This window comes from Sturnus vulgaris, chromosome 1 (genome assembly GCF_052056855.1).
Source record: "Sturnus vulgaris isolate bStuVul1 chromosome 1, bStuVul1.hap1, whole genome shotgun sequence".
In the NCBI taxonomy this organism is placed as follows: domain Eukaryota; kingdom Metazoa; phylum Chordata; class Aves; order Passeriformes; family Sturnidae; genus Sturnus; species Sturnus vulgaris.
This window is the reverse complement of record NC_142243.1, coordinates 105,246,701-105,261,799: the sequence shown is the minus strand read 5'-3', so window position 1 is coordinate 105,261,799 and position 15,099 is coordinate 105,246,701. Positions and strand designations below refer to the sequence as shown.

The 15,099-nt window shown below is 40.3% G+C and overlaps 1 long non-coding RNA gene across 3 annotated transcripts in view; it reads left to right on the top strand.

Moving 5' to 3' along the window:
* LOC148225387 (uncharacterized) overlaps positions 1-12,035 on the top strand; it is a 134,294-nt gene extending 122,259 nt beyond the window's left edge. For all 3 annotated transcript variants that reach the window (XR_015806728.1, XR_015806727.1, XR_015806725.1), the window contains one exon: positions 6,126-12,035. This is a non-coding gene — a long non-coding RNA (uncharacterized LOC148225387). The remainder of the gene's footprint in view (positions 1-6,125) is intronic.
* Positions 12,036-15,099: the final 3,064 nt, after the last annotated feature.

Genomic DNA, 15,099 nt, shown 5'->3' with positions numbered 1-15,099 from the left:
TGGAATTGGTATATCTGTGTAATGGCTCACAGTCCTCCCAATACCCAGAAACTGAAAGGAAGGTACTAGCTGATGATACTACATCAGCTGCGTGCAGTCAGGTGCATAGTCCATCACTGTTTCATAAATCCAGGCCAAGATGTGCTGAGGAGAACATAAAAAATGTATTTAAATGAATTTTAAGTTGGTGTGGCTAGATGCTGGGTGCCCACCAAAGCTACTCTAGCCCTGCCCACCTCAGCTGGGCAGGGGAGGAAATAAAGCTAAAAGCTCATGAGTTGAGATAAGAACAGGGAGAAATCACTCAGCAAATACTGTCATAGGCAAAACAGGTTCGACTTGGGGAAATTAATGCAATTTATTAGGTATGAGATCAAGGTAGGATAATGAGAAATTAAAAAGAAATCTTAAAATACCTTCACACCTCTCTCTTCTTATCAGACTCAACTTTGCTCTCAATTTTCTATCCGTCCTCTCCAGGTGACACATGGGGGTTGGGAGTGGGAACTGCAGTCAGTTCATCACACATTGTCTCTGCCACTCCTTCCTCCTTAGGGGAAAGTCTGTCTTCTGTATCTTCTCTTAAATGGACTCTAACAGAAATGGGATTTATGTGGATACACCTAAAATCAGTACTCAGTCATCAAAACAAGTATTATTGCTTGTGTCCCATGTGTCAAGGGAGATTAAGGTCACGTGTTGCCTTTAAACTAAAAGGCTTCTTGGATGGGGTCAATAAATGGTGTGGGATGTCAGATTTGTTTAGTTTTCTCCAATAAAACAATCATTTTTTCCTTTTTATCTAGAAAAGCCATCCATAATGAGTTGGGGGATTGTGCTATATATCCTGGGAAACAAAACGGCTTTTTAAGGAGGAACTCACTGACAAGGGCTGAAAGTCTTGGGTTCACTCTGTGGAAACAGTCAGGCTGATTCACTGCTCAGATGTTAATTAGTATAAATGACAGAGGATCCAGCCTCTTTCCTTCGCCTTATATTTCCAAATATCTCCTGGAGCCAAATCGAGACACTGCACAATGAGTGTTTAAACACACTTGTCCCTCTCCCCCCCTTGCTAGAAGCAGTGTCTGGAATACAGGTTGTAAATCAGGTCCTACAGTGATTGATCCATGTGCCAGCAAGTGAAGCATAAAAATAGCAGCATGGTTGAAAGGACATTAAAAAAAGGGAAACAGACCATTATTATTTCTGGGCTCAAGGGAAAGAGCAGTTGAATCTGACTTGCTGGCCAAGTCTGAGGAGCCCTGGTCTGTCTAAAAAACACAGACAACTGCTTTGCTCCCTCCTCTGCAGCTGTGCACACCCTATAAACAAGGAGTCAGCCCCATTTTTCTACCCTGTGAACCTGGCTCCCAGAGGTTTGAGTCCTTTCAGGAACTTCTCTTAAACCTCTTTGTGTGCTCTAAACCAACTCCAGAATTTCTCTTGCTGAGAAATGACATGCTGGCAGGGCAAATTGCATCTTTGCTCTCTCTGATACCATCATAAAAGTTGCTGACATGCCCACCATATATTTGAAGCACATCTTCCCCTTTGTCTTTTGCTGGGGAGAACACTTCTGTGGCTTTCATAGTACTGCTAGACATAGAAAATCCATAGCTTAACTATTCTGACAGCTTGATTGGGAGCCAGGAGCTTCTGTCCTGTAATGTTTAAATAACAAGAACTGCTGCTGAAACAGGAAATATATATATAGATAGCAATATATATAGATAGCAATATTTTCTTCAACATAAATAGCTGAAAATAAAGACAGGAGGGAAAACTTCCTGCTTTATTTACACATTTATCCACTGCTATTTTATTAACAAGGAGCATTGTGTAGAACTGAAGCAACGAGAGTGGCTCTTCAGTCTCAAAGTGTCTTTTAGACATTGACTGCACACTTAAGTAATCATCTGATACAGCAAAGTCATAATATAGCAAAAGTAATAATGGAATAATTCGGCAATTCTTACTGTATGTACTGAGTGTAGCTGTTTCTTTCCAAGAAGACAGTTTACCATTTCCGTACTTTTGCTGCATATGCCTGGAAAACCCTGGTAAAACTCCTTGCCTCTGTAACATGCACAGGTGCACACGCAGATGCATGCAGACACATATAGGGTCTATTTTATATGCATGTCAAGTACTGAGGGATTTATTATGACTGGGTTTTGGCATTACTCAGGTGGCTCAGGTGCTATTGAGTTCACCTTTGAAAGGATGAAAAATGCTTTTGTTTCTGACTATGACCAAGTCCTCACTTAATGACAAACATTGGCATCATCTTATCTGCCTCTTCCTTTAATGCTGCTTCAGAAACTGAAAAGGATCCTGATGATTATTCAAGGAATCGAGTAACAATCTCCAGACCTGTGATTTGATGATTTGAAGATTTTTACTCTTATCCCTTTTCTAACTGCAGTGAGATTGATTTAACCTTCTGTCCCTCACATCAAAGGCATTTTTGTGCTGTGTATCTTATTGTCACTACCAATACTTTCTTTCCAGACTTTCTGGTCACTTTTTATTCTTGGAAAAGTGCATTAACATTCAACAGGACCTAATAATGGTTTGTGCTGTGCCCTCAGTTTCTCAGCAGAAACCTGCCTTGAATGGCTTGAAAATTTCTGCTGAAAGTATGATGCTTATGCCCAGCTGAATCTCTGTGAACATTAAGGTCACACAACTTTCAATGTACTATTCTAGATTTATATTCTCATGACTATGCTCTTCTCTGAGAAGAGCATGTGGTTTGGATACAGGATAACATTCTGGGTGTGTTCTCTTTGACCAGAATGTCTTGTGGTAGAAGTTCTCTATCAGGCAGTGAAGGAGCATTTTCTTGGCTTAGCCTGTTTTGCCCTGCATTTACTTTAATTAAGACTGTCTCCATATGAATTAAAATAATCCTCAGCCAGGCAAAAATTAAGGCAATTATCAAACACATAAAGATGTTAGTACATAAGTCTTTGTACTTGCCTATCAGCTTGTACATGCCTACACCCAAGCAATGTCTTGAGTACCATACTACTCAATGCACAGCAAAAATCTGTGGTATTCTCATAAGGCTTCTTCATTCGCTGAGAACATGGGTTGTTTCTGACACATTTAACTTCAAACAAATTTTAATGTGGTGTGAATGCTTAGTTTGATTTAGGAGCAGCTTGCTTCAGTTTATTTTAAACCCGTTCAGCCTTGGGGCTGAGATACTTGGTGACATTACAGCCATTCAATAAACTGTCTTTCAGCAGCTGAGTCTGCAGTGAGACTGAGTCAAGCTGAAAGAGGATTGTCCTGCCTGTGCTCTGGAGCACACCAGATTACACCAGCTTGCCTCTTGAAGGGCCTGTGTCTAAAGGCACAGCAGTATGCCTTTGCTGTGCTCCAGTTTAAGAGATAACTATTCCCTGCATTCCTATAGCCTGCTCCTTCATTGTCCATCCCCTTGTACTCTGTATAACTCGTTCTCTCATTGTTCCTAAATGGGTCTGTAAAATGATGTGATCTGGAGATGGCTTCCCCTCAACACACACTTTTAATCACCTCAGATGTTCAGCACCTACTAACCCTTTGTACTAACCCTTTGCTGTAAACCTCTTGGACACTGTTTTATTCAATCATCATTAATTATCCAGCTCAGACCTTAATTTCAATAGAAGAAGCTTCATTAGGATGTTAAGTCCATGTAGTTAAGTTTACTTTCTTACCATGTGCATGCAACAAATATCTCAGTCTTGGGATTTACCTTATCTAGGGATTATTTTGATGGCTGAAGCAATAACCCGAACAAACTCTGAAATATTAGCTAAAACCCCCGGTTATGCTTTTTTCTTAATTAACACAATATTTTTTATTTCCATTCTGATGCAAGTCCATCAGTCACATGGAGTTTTTGTCAAAGGCAAATAGATTATGTGAGTTAAAGACTTAAAAAAATTTAAGACATCATAAGATGCCTGAGAACTGATGAACAGATTTATGGGCAACAAAAAAATGAGGGGTCTGCAGATGCTGAGGTAAAAAATACAAGATTGACAGTATTTATGTGAATACTTCAGATTGGTCCACATACCAAAGACAGCCCAACCACAGTAGAAAGCAGAGACAGGAGGAATATTTGAAAATAAAATGAAAATGAAAACAGGCCAGTCCCTTTTCCATGTTAATAAAGTGCATCTGCCTTACAGGCCGTTCAGAAATGCAGGAAGTATATGCAAGTATGAGAAGTTTCTTCTTCTCTCCGTGCACATTAGCTGAGATCATGTAGAAAAATATTAACTCATTCCCATCTCACCTCATTCTAGAAGTAGAATTCCTAGAGATTTTTCCCCAAGATCTGCCAGTGTTTTCATGGCCTGAGATCTCACTGTTTTCTTTGCTGGTGGGAATACCTGCATTTGAGGTGCTCAACAGCTCTGCTTCCCATGCTGTAGCTTAGCCCATTGCAGTGAGGAAGAGGAGGAGAAAAGGGATGTGACAACACTGGAATTCACTTTTCTTATAAGTCAATTCTAAAAGGTACAACTGAAATTAAAGACCTGTGTAAGAGTCTGATTTCCCAAGACAAATTACTTAGTTGCCTATCTAAGGCAGTGCAAATAGCCCTCTTTGTTTTGCCAAACAGAAATCAGAAATTGCTGACAGCCTTCTGAGGAAGTTCCTGCTGAAGCACGGAAAGAAATGACAGGTGGGGTTTGGTCACCTTGCAGCTGGAGACTGGAGGGTGGAAGGTAGAAGACCAGCACTTTTGATACAAGGCGTTTTGTACGAGAAAGGCTCTTGTCCCTTGTATTGCTAGCCAAGGCTCCCAAGGGAATTTGAAGGCTTTGGAGACTTCTTCAGCAGGTTGAAGCGGTCTCAGCTTACTGCTAGGCAGGTGGTGGATCGAGAGTCTGCTGCCGGATTTCCCCATCAGCAAGGCAGGTGGAGATCAGGAGAGACAAGGTCCCATGGGAACTCTGATGTTCCTGATCTGTCAGGAGCTTGTAGCAGGGTTACCAGGCTGTCTGCTAAGCTGTGAAGAGATGTCATTACTCCCAGCAGCTGAGATACTCTTTCTACAAACTACCTATAGGTTATTACACCCTCTTTAAATGAAAGATTTAAGGCATCTTGATGCACACTCTGCAAAGTGGAAGTTGCTGCCCTCGCTCTCCCTTCCTTGCACCCTGTAGCAGGGCTTGTCCCAAGGAGCTGTACTGGCTGCTTTACCCCGTGTAGATGGCTCTGAAGCACGGCCAGATTTCCCAGAAGCTCCAAAAGCAGACATGAAAGTCGTTCCTATATGGCATGGTTTGTGGGACAAAACACAGGCGCTTTTGTAAGTAGTTTTGTTTGCTTGCCATCCAGGCCTGCACTGGCCTCTTCCCCTGGCACACAGACCATCAGAGCACAGCAAAATGCCTACTCTCATCAAGCTGCAAAGATTTAATTACTCCAAGCCCCAGTTTGGGAGAGAGCAAATCACATTGGCAGTTGAATTAAACAACCATCTCTGTGGCTTTCCTTAAGCTCAACTAGTGAAATGACTCACTTAAACTCTCGCTCAGTGTCATGGTTTCCACCACTTCTCTGCCGGCTTTACTATGAATTACTGAGATTGCAGATTTGAGGCAAATTGATGTAATCTACTTTCTGAGCTGCTGGGACAGCAAGAGTTAAACAATTGAGCTTGAAATCCCATGAGATCAGGCTTTTCTAGTGGGAAGATTTCCCATGCTTCCTGCTTTTTGATGTGCTGGAAATACTTTATGCTAGGCCTTTCTTGTGGTATCTTGGCACTACTTCTGTAAATAGTTGAAGGGACATCAACATAACAATCATGCTTCTGTCTAAAATGTTTTCATTATTCCAAGTCACAACTAAAAGAGAAAGAGATTAAGGTCTCTTTCGTTCAGGCAATTAAGCATGAACCAGCTTTCCTAAGTGTCAGTCAGATCATGCTCTAGAAGATTTAGGTTTTAAATTTATAGGACTGTATTAGCTTTGCTTGTAGTGTGTAAGTGGTTGTTCAGCTAACCTGATCTTTTTTTTTTTTTTTTTTAAATGTGTATGTGTAAGAGAGAGAGAGAGAGAGAGTTGTTTTTAATAAAAACAATTTAATCACCCTGTCTTTACAGTGAGGCTCCAGCAACAACTTTTTGGGCTGAACTGAGAGAATGGCAGCCTGGGGAAGGATGAAACACTCAAGGGGGGAAGCTCAGGGATCTGCAGACAGAACTGCTTGGTGCTGCTGACTGACACTTTGGCCATCTTTGGGTTTCACACTGAAAACCCAAAGTCCACTGCACAGATGCACATCACAGCTCCTCTGAAGACACAAGACTAAAGGCTGAAATAAAGTTTCTCCTCTGAAATGATCTTGTTGTGTTGCACAGCCCACCTGGTATGAGATGTGTGGTCTTCAGGCAGTAACATTTTTGATTATCTTCATTGTATTTTCAGTAACCACTGAAATGATGCCTACTACGAGAGCACCAAACACCGAGGGAAACCCTTAAAAATTTCCAATGAAAATACGGACTTAGCAACTGGGTCTTCAGAGCTGAACTGATGCGTAGCCAAATTTCAAGGCTATATGGAGCAATAGTATATTAGTTGGGCATTATCTCCAGTCTAAAATGAGTCTTGGAGCATGTCTTTTATGAAGGTTATAACCATGTAAGGTTATACTGTACTAGGAAACCCCTGCTGTTGATAGAAATACTGACACTAGGATGACATTTCTAGAGTCACTGTCACACTTGTGGGTTATGCTGATGAGGAAAACTTGCACTGCTGAGGAAAACAGCCTGCTGTTAATTTATGAAATGTATCCCCAGAATGTGTAAAATGTGCAAACAACTGTTCTCAAATGTCACATGCCTTGTCCTCTTTTCACTTGTCCCTCCCATCCCTTTGGTTCCCTCAGCACACCATGCATGCCCTCTCTTGCAGGTGAATGCAGACCCTCCCTGTGCCACAGGCTACTGGGAATGACAGGACACATTCTTCCAGGGCTGCCTAATGGCTGCTCCAGAAGGTACACTACGGAGTGGATAAGGACCCATTAGAAGTCAGGAAGTCTCTAATGTATTGTCCTTTCGAATAAACATCTTTAGCCTTTTAGTTCTCCACTTACATCAATCATGCCTGTCATGAGCCACTTGGAGAACTGCAGCCACCTCAGGATGGCCTGCAAAGCTTCCTGCTTCACTCAGAGCTCTGCTTCTTCAGGTTTCCCTTCCCACTGTTTGTATGAAGCCTACAGGAGATGAGCCAAATAAGATATTTACTTCTTTCACTCAGTAACCAAAGCCTCCCCCATAAGGTGAACCACCAGTGAGGGAGAGGAGACTGGAGGCAATAAGCATCATCTTACTGATGCTGCCTTCAGCTCTTCTTCCCACATTTTTACTGGAGTCTCCTTAAACCCCTGATTTTTCATGTCTCCTATTTTTAAAGAGTTTTAGGAGGCTTAGAATATTTTATGATACTTGCTTTTTAAGCTGTTAGCAAATTCACAAGCACTGTGATCAATATTAACAGAGATCAGTCAAGAGGAATGAGCTTCTCTCTGCACTAAAATATTCTTCTCAATTCCTATCAGTTTTAGACTTTAAATGTACTTGCTTTAAATTTTTTTCTTTATTTAAGACAAACATGAAGAAGCATAATTTTTCAAATCATGACATCTTATTGAACAACAGGCAGGACCAGAGAAACTTTATCCTACTTGACTACAGGGTAATTTGAGTCTACATAGAGAAATTATGTCAGTCTAATACTTCTGTGTTGCAAATCTGAAGTACTCCGGTTTGGAGAAATATTTGAATCTTAATGCAAAGTGAGTGCAGTTTAGCCTCAAATCTTGTATCCCTTTGTTTTTTTTGCACTGGCTTGGAGGAAAATAATCTGGAAACAGGATTTGTATTCACAGTTTTATGACTGGGATCTCTTTCTGCCTTAACTCTCATTTTATCTTCTTATGTGTAAAACCCCCTAGCAAGCAGCTGTGTTTCTTAGTTTATTGAGCTGTAAAATGTGTTTGTGATATTCACCTATTCCTGGTGTCCTGAGATGCCTGGAAGAGCAGAACTCTTCCAAAGGAAAGATAATGATGCAGTAAGGCAAGAAGGGCATAGGATTAGCACTGAATTTTAAACAATAAATTATAAGCAAATGGAAAATAAAGAATTCTGAATGACCAAGGAGGTTTTCATGTGCAGGAATGTCTTGCAGGAATCTGCTCTCTGATGAATGCTAATTAATAGTCCTACTGCAGATCTGTTATATCCTAAAGACTGATGCCTTGGAAGTGCTTTTTTTTGATGAAGTTTTATGTCTAGCATTAGAGAAATTAGGTCATTTTTTATATGATGTGAGATATATACTAGAGAACAATTATTATGAAAAAAGTTCCAGGTGTGATGTAGTGGCTAAAAGGAACTGTTATGATCCTGATGTAGATATCAGGGGTAGAACGTTAGTAGCATTCATAATACCACTGCAAAACTAGGGTTTTCTAACGTAATGTTTGTATTTTCTTTTTCAAACACATATTGGCAAATTTATAAAAAGAGTTTTCTGAGCCTGCAAATTAAGTTCTAAAATTAATAATCTAAGGAGTCCAGATTTTATGATGTATTTATAAGAATAAATTCAGAATTTAAGGAATGGTGTGATTGCACCCTGTATTGCGTATGGAGAATGCAGGCAATGACAATGGGCTTTTTGACTTGTGAGGCAATGGCAGAGCACTCAGAAGCTAAAGGATGATGCAGAGGAATACAAAGTGTAAAAATTAGGTAGCTGTTTTACCAGGTTTTCATTTCTAAACAGGGTAAAAAATTCTTTTTGAGACATGACTTGTCATTCAACCCAAATATTTCATCTCCTGTTAATATATCATGGATTATTTCATGATATTATGGGAGAGTGATGTGATTGTTGATAAGTAGATGCTGAAATTAAATCAACATAATAATTATTTTTGGCCTTAGTTGTAAAAGTATGACTATTCCTTAAAAAATCATTGCCTTTTTTCAATCGCTGATCAGAACAACCTGAAGTTGCCTAAAGAAGTTAAGGTTTTATTTCAGGATATTAATGGTTAAATGGAGACAAAATGTCTCCCTCTCTTTAATTTTCTGATATAGCTCTTCACAGAAAGAAGGTTTTTCTCAGGATGCATCTACCCAAACAACTCTCTGTTACACGATGCCGTATTTTTAATCCCACAGCATATGGAAAACATTCCCCTGTACGGAAGAGGTATCGTTTTATAAAGTCGAGATTTTGCTGGCCCCGGTGACTCAGAGTCAAAGCAATATCCCTTTTGTGCTTCCAGAGAGTGATGTAATGAAGCAGACTCCCACGTGCACGCACTGAAGCCTGCCTAGGTGCATGTGTGCTTGCGATTAGTGGCTGCCAGGCCTGGCTCTGCCTTCCCTGATGGATCAGGATCCATCGCTCCCTACCGCAGACGGCCAGCAGAAGACCTATGTGCAATTTAACCTTCACTTCAGGGCACTTCTGAGAACTTGCATGTGACGTGGCTAGGCAGAAGGTTTTGCTTACTGGAAACATTTAAATTTGAGTTTGGAAACACTTTTACTAGCCAACAAGTTGTTTTCTTTTAAGCTTTCACAGAACAAGGAACACAGTCACGTAATTCCATTAGTGAATCCAGCAAGTTTTTGTTAAATTACAACACCTCTTTTAGGAAGTTATTAAACAATGATTTAGAGACTAAAGATATGACAAATTTACTACTTCCCTTAATGTCTTTTCCCAATGCATAATTGACTCCATTTATTTCCACTTTGAATTTTAGATCTATCTTTTAGCCATTGAAAGTTAATGCATATTGCTGCCAGCTTGCAGTCCTAAGACTCATCTCAAATTTTAGCATGTGTCAGAGATAAAATAACTCAGAAAGTATGAATAATAATCTCTGTATCTCTCTAAATGCTAGTAAAATTGATTGGCAGCCTTCATACCTTTTACCCACAGTGAGTATTTGAGCTGAAGATAGAAATGTCATTTCTTTGAAGACGGTGGCTCCCTTTAACTTTGGGTTTGCTTGTCTTCCCACATTGCACGCTGTGATTATCCATCAACAGCAATGCCAGAGGCTCTTGCAGTTTAGCAGGGGCAGCTCGGGACACGACTTTCATCTTGTTGAAACAAATAGTAATATCAAAGTTCTTACAACCCTCTGAAATATGGCAGAGACTTTGAGGTGAATATTTAGTGACTCGGCTGTGTGTGGGCAGTGCAAACACAAGCTGCAGCAAACAAGAGTCTTCCAGCCTTTTCTTCGAGTTGTCCTGCAGAGGACTGGAAGTTGCAAGCAATTTGCTCATTATTAGACCGGAGTCACCGGGGCCTCTTCGTGTTGACTCGCGAAACCCTTTCATGCTTATCAGCGTACAGCTGGATTTCCTCTGCTTTATCACACTGCCACTTTTCCTGTATGGCTCTCAGCTTTGTTTGGAGCTCTCTGGGCTTGCTATTATATGCAGTTCTCTTTGATGCAACGATAGATCTTGCAACGGTGCTCTGTGAAATGTGCACCTCTCCTGAGGTGTTGTATAATTGCAGGATCACTCTTATCTCATCAATCTTAATGTTTTCTAATTTTTTTGCCCTGGGGTCTTGTTTGAGGCATGGCATAAGATATCCCTGAAGATTTCCAAGTTGTTTTGTTGGAATTCTTTAGAGTTTTTCATGTTGAGCATTTAATAAAGCAAAACGTCGAGTATGAATGCCTACTCAGTGCACAGTTTCCCTTATAGTAGCTTGTTTTGAAAATGAAGGAAGTATTTTATCCATTAGTGGAAGAACTTTTAATTGTACTTGTTATGATGAGGAGAGGACTCTGGATTATTTCACGTTAATAAAACTCTTCCTCTTACATCAAGATTTCTGCTTGGCTATTTCATGTAGCCATTGTCTTCTGAAGTGGCAAACTTGAAGTGTGTACTCCCTTGTGACTGAAATGTTGAGAAAATTGTCCAACATAACAGCTATATACTGCTTTGTAATCTTATGAACAGTTTCAGATTGATTGACTCCAATCTCTAGCTTTGCCTCACTTCTGACAGCAGTATTTCTTGTTTTGCTCCCTGAACTTGGAATGTCTTCCACATGTACTTTATAGTTAACTGATTTTGCATTACCTGCAAATTAAGATGGTGGCTCCCATCCATGCAATATAAGATAAACAATTTATTTAAGTGGAACAATTTTTTATAATTTTTTGTTTCCAAAGCTGTTTTGAATTCCTGCTTTAATTGATATATTTTTAACCTCTTTTCTCTTCATTTTCTCTTGCTTCCTAAGATACATTGCTGCTTTTACATTACTGTCTGCCTCTTGTTATAGCAGGGAGCTATAGCAGAAGGGAACTTGGCAACAGTAATAGAGTGAACTGGTGCCTAGACAAGCTCATGAGAAGATATTGTACATAGGAATGGAGAAATGGGGTTTGCTGTATTACTGGAGCTGACAAAGTTGTAGTTTTGAGACCTCTGTATAGCGAGTGCAAGAGTGTACTTCCAAAAGCAGGGCTGCCATTTTTAAAAGGTGTGGCCCAGTCTGAGTTAAATCAGCCTCTTTAAGATTCTTGTTTTTTGGAATAAACCTGTAAATGAATAAAATGTACATTTCCAGATAGTCCTCACAGATATGAAAGGGAAGGTAAGAATTAGCATGACTGGAAGGTACACAGTACACTGCTGGGAGTGTGGGTTGCACACAACCTGGTGTTATACCCATGAAAATACGGTGTTTACAGAGTTTCTTCTGCTAAATGTTACTGAGAAAGCCCAGTGAGAGGCTTAGCTGCTCACAAGAAGACAACACTGTCCCCACCCTCAGGTGAGGATGCCAGCGTGGATGTTCAAGTGAGACCAAGGGACACCTAGTTTGGCCCTAGAAATGAAGACAATATTGCAGTGTCATGATTCCTCTTTTCTTTGGTGAAAAACTAAATGCATTGATGCAACATTTTTGAGCCCTCAATCATTCTTCCCCCTCCCTCCTGGATAGAGACATTATTAATTACTTAGCCCAAGTTAATGAACAGAAAAAAGATATAGCTGTAATATTGTCCATCAGCAACAGCTAATGGTAGCAAGACTGCTATATACCAAAAAAAATTTCTTAAAAATGTCTATGAAGAAATTCTCTCTCTCTCTCTCTTTTTTTTTTTTTTTTTTTTTTTTTCCGGATTGCATAGCTCTCAACAAGCACGTGCAGTGACAAGGAGCACCCAATTTTGTGCTTTCTGGAAACAAAATGCACAGATTTTAGCTTAAATGACTTCTAACTGTGAAGACCAGGCAGGACTGCATCCTCTTACACATTGAAAGAGAATGCTCAGGGGTCTCAGTTTCAAAAGATCAGATTTCACAACATCCCTATTTGTTGAGAACTTACTAATAACTGGAATTATTAATCACAAAATTAAGCAAATAATCCCTGTGGATAGGCAAATGCAAGCAGTTTTTCTTCATGTATTATCATCTGGGTCATATCACTGCATCATAGGCAGGGAAAAGAAAGGGAAATTTAATCTACAACTTGGCCTTCACACCATTTGGCAGCATATTAAAGTGAACAATCTATGTAAGTATATTCTATAATTTCAGGCTCCCTGGATATGATAGACAATTCGTACACAGTTTGCTTTCAGCATAATTTTTTACCATTTCTAAAATAAACTCAGTTGCACATTTCAGTTTGTTTAACTGAGATAACGTTCAAAGTCATGGAATGAAATATCCCCCTTGGGCTCTTAGCTGTGGCACTAAGCACTCACTGACCTGCTAGACAATTCAAAGTATTCCCTTCCTCCTTTCACAATCTTTCACATGTCAATATAGACTCTCATCCAAGCACAGCTAACCTGGAGGACCAAATGCATTACTTACTGTCTTGTGAATAGAACAGCACTCAATATCTGGTTAATATTTGCCATATGCAATGTGGGATATGCCTTTGTGATAGCTGAGAGCTAACAAAACTATTTGCAGAGCAGAGGGGGTTAAGTGTGCCGCTATTTTCTTCTTTTCTCTCTGCTAAGAGGGCTGTGTTTGCACTCACTGAAATTAAGATGTGGTGTGACCTCATCTTAGTTGGATGGATTAGTTGAGTTTTTATTTGGTTTTGATGGGTGAATACAAAGACAAACCATCCAGTCTCAAGTGGATGGAAAATAGACATGGGCCCTGTGCACAGCAGTATTTGTATGTCACTGCCCAAAAATGCAGGTAGTGAAGAGAGGGGCGGTGAGGGGGGTTAGTTTTGCCCTCAACAATGAAGGCAGTGAGCTGCTTTTGACAGGTATGTACACACACCAGAACTCCTCTGAGATACTTAGTATCAAAACACTCTAAAGAGCATGAAGTTGACCCTAAGTGTTGGCTGAAGGATAATAATTTGTGGGGGACAGGTCTGGAAAACCCGGGGCAGATGCTGCAGCCATGGGTCATCCCCCATAGTTACCCATGGGGTCCACCAGAAGCCAGGGCTGCTCACAGACATCCTCTGCCATAGTATTGTACACCAGCGTGAGTCTGGTGATGTGTCATGTGAACACCTCACTGGGAGCTCTTAGAAGTACAGAAATTGGACCTGCAGTTGCAGAAGGCACCCTTGTAAATAAAAAACAATTTTTAAAAAGAGTCAATCTGCGTGCTGAAGAAGTGTTGCACAGTGGGCTGGGAACACTAGCAACCTTCCAGTGTCAGCTGCAGGTCATGTTTGACAAACAGACTGATCTGGTGAGATTCCTGATGCCCTGGACTTATCATCACAACCTTTTCCTCAGTTCTCAAAGTGTAGTTTGACAGCTGGGCTTATTCATATTGGTCTCATTTTTGCATCATCAAGGATAAAAAACTCAATCATGGTGCACAAGTAGCATTGTTTTCCATTTTTAATGGAGGAATAAGCAATCAGTTTTAGGGAAATATTGTAAAAGCAGATATTTCAGCACTTGTGAAATGATGGTGTTTTATGCCAAGAAATCAAGAGAAAGGGAGGATTTCTGTTTTTTTTTTTAAACTGACATGATTTGAAAGGATTTAAAAAATCTACTGACTTTTCAGTGACTCCTTCCTCTGTAATTGAGATAGAAGTGTAACTCAATCAGAAGACAATGTTGGTTGGTTTAATGCAGAGATTATGGTTTCAGAGAAGCATTTATTTCCCTGCTCACTGGACATCTGGAAACATTCCCCTGCCACATTTTATTAGAACATTGAAATCACCTCGTTAAATGATATGGAGGGATTTAGAAAGCAAGGTAATTGTTGGGAGATCAATCACCGATTAAACTTCCCATGCCACTTTAATATGTTCCCATTTACTGCCACAGACACTCATTCTAATCACTGCCTATGCCATTTAAATGATTTTCATCACAGACTTCCAGGTTTTCTGAGCCTTCTCCTGGTGTAATGATCCTCACAGCATTTTCCTCTCTTTGTTGTTGAGCAAATGAGCTGATAAGCAATGAAGTACATATGCCAAATTACTATTTTAGTATCCACTGCTGCTTTTCTCTCAAAGATACAATAGTAGAAAAGAGGCTGGGCAGAAAATCTCACCTGCTTGTTTGCATCTATTCTCTCAAATCCTGAAACAGAGCTTTATTTGTGACAGTACACCACAGACTAGATGAAATGGTGAGTGTCCTGCTGTGACTAGGGAATATTTGAGGTGGATAAGAGGGAGTACCTGGTGGAGTTGGAGCCTGAAGGCAAGTGAGCTTTCAGTGAGGAAGATGAGATCCACTGGGGAGAACTGAAATGCTTGAGACCTGCCCTGGCGAAGGCGTTTGAAGCACAAACGCTGAGCCAGCATTGGACATCTCAGAGCAAGAGGCTATTGAAGGAAGAATATCACTGTTGATGGAGGAGCTGGGGGAAGGAGAAGACCATTAGGGAAAAGAGGAAACTGCTGAGAGGTTTTGAGTAGTGATATTGTTTAAGAATTTTGAGAAAGAAAAAATACAAACCAAGAACCTCACCTGGACTGCCACAAGTGTCCTAAGGGTCATGGGAGAGAGTTGACACAATTGAAAACACGTTTTCTTGATGAGTG